The sequence below is a fragment of the Numida meleagris genome, chromosome 3 (genome assembly GCF_002078875.1).
Source record: "Numida meleagris isolate 19003 breed g44 Domestic line chromosome 3, NumMel1.0, whole genome shotgun sequence".
Taxonomy (NCBI): domain Eukaryota; kingdom Metazoa; phylum Chordata; class Aves; order Galliformes; family Numididae; genus Numida; species Numida meleagris.
The window spans coordinates 56657608-56659586 of record NC_034411.1 but is presented as its reverse complement, the minus strand read 5'-3'; the positions used below and the strand labels follow the sequence as shown (position 1 = coordinate 56659586).

Sequence of the window (1979 nt, the reverse complement as noted above, 5' to 3'; positions counted from 1 at the left end):
ACGAGGGAACCCAGCGTCCCGAGGGAGATCGCACACGAGCGCCCAGCCAAGGAAGAAGACCTTGCACCCCCCACCCCCAACTCGTCCCAGCAAAACAAACACTCCTGTTGTGTGGTGTACTTTTATTCTTTATTGTCTCTGGCAGTGCAGTGTACTTTAATGCTTCATTGATTTACGACCATGTCCCCAGTTACAGGGGAGTTCTGGCAGCCACAGTGCTTTTCTCTTTACCGTTTCTTAGCACTCCTTTCCTCCTCTTGTTTATTTGTCATCCAGGCTTCCACTGTCAACTGTTTCTCTTCCAGCAGTTTCTGGTAACATAACAAATTAGTGTTGACATTGTCTGCTTCCAACACTGGTGACATGCTTAGTCCTGCATTACCAACTACAACTTCATACGCGGGGTCAGTTTTTCTCTTCATTTCCTCATCCTTTCTACTGAGCTTTTTCCTCTGTCCTATCTTCACCACTACAGCACTACCCTTGTGCTTCGCCCCTTTCACCATCAGTTTTTCTGTCAGGATGTTCCAACATCTTTTCCTCCTTTTTCCAGAGGAGACTTCCCCTCTGAGAGGTAACTCTTCATGGGTCACTCCTCCGGTAGGGTGACATTTTTGCTCTCATAGAGCTGCTCTCCTCCTCCCCTCTGTGCTCACCTCAGTCTCACCCGGAGGTTTTGCCGCCGCCCCCCCCCATCCCCGCGCGGCAGCTCGGCATCGCTCCGTCCCCTGCAGCAGCACGCAGCGCTCCGCCGCCTTCCTCTCGCGCCTCCATCCCTTCAGCACAGCGCGGCTTTTCGGCGCTGCCCTGCCCCGCCCCGCGTCTCTCACTCAGCTCGCGGACCCCGCTCGTCTCCCTCTCCTCCCGTCCCTATTCCTCCCGCTCGGCGAGCCTGCCCGGCATTGTCCCGTCCCCGCGGGGTCGCTTTGCCGCGCCGCCTTTTTTTTTACCTCAGCCCGGGATGCCACTTGCCGCCTCTCCCTCGGAGCACCGTGATTCCTGTTACGCTGTGAGGAGATCGCCTTCCCCCGCACGCCTTATATAGGTGTCCCCGCCGCCCGCCAGCCAATAGGAGCGCAAAACGCGGCTCTCCCTTCCCGCCGTTTTCCCTTCCCGCCGCTTTCGCTTCCCGCCTCACCGTTCGCGCCCTTTCCAACTGAAGGTCGCGCGACCGGGGTCATCTCGGGGGCACGCGCCCCTCCCGGCCGTTACCGCCCGTCCCCTCAGGGCGGCGCCGCCTCACAGGTGTTCTCAGCTCACAACCCAGCACCTGGCAGAGCTGTGCGCGGGGGCCTCATCTCTTCAGCTTCGGTGTTTGTTTTGAGAGTCACATAAATATTAGGGTTTCCTTCCAAGGCAGTACATAACCACAAACATAATTAAAAATATTTTTTGTTGTTAATGAATTCTTTATGGTGACTCCTCACTCATGCCTCTGCCTCTTCAGGGAAAATCCCTTCTGAACTGAGAAATATCTTTACAGTGAGAAAAGGGCGAAATAATCTGATGCCTGGTTAAAGTATCTCCTCTTACACAGACTCTGTTACATTCACTTGCTACAAGATTTCAGGTAATAGAGTATCGTTCTAATGGAAGTGAAAAAAAGTTACTAGTTTCCTGGTACTAAGGAAAAAAAATAACAAGAACCCCCCAAATACCGCCAACTTGTCCAGTGTCAGCTGAATACAAAACACTTCAGTGAGAAAGACTGAGGAGCCTCTACCGCTGGAAACACTTGTGCTAATTACTTCTCCCCCTAATTATCTGCAACAGAAGCATAAAAGAGTAGAATTGATCTCTCAAGTTCTGTGCCCAAGGAACAGCCTTTAAGAAGTAGCAGCATTTCCTCAGGACAAAGTGCATGCCCATCCAAAGGGAGTGATGGCTGCAGGACTGTGGGTTCACAGTAATTAAGAACAGAAGTGAGCAGCTCCAGTGAGAAAACACTGAACAAGGCTATAGCCAAGCTGTCACCCACA

The 1979-nt window shown here is 52.6% G+C and overlaps 1 long non-coding RNA gene across 1 annotated transcript; it reads right to left on the bottom strand.

Annotated features, from left to right (window-relative positions):
- Positions 265–1446, bottom strand: LOC110397221. The gene is made up of 2 exons (XR_002437632.1): positions 951–1446; positions 265–311 (listed from the first exon to the last, which is right to left on the bottom strand). It is a non-coding gene; the product is annotated as an uncharacterized LOC110397221 (long non-coding RNA).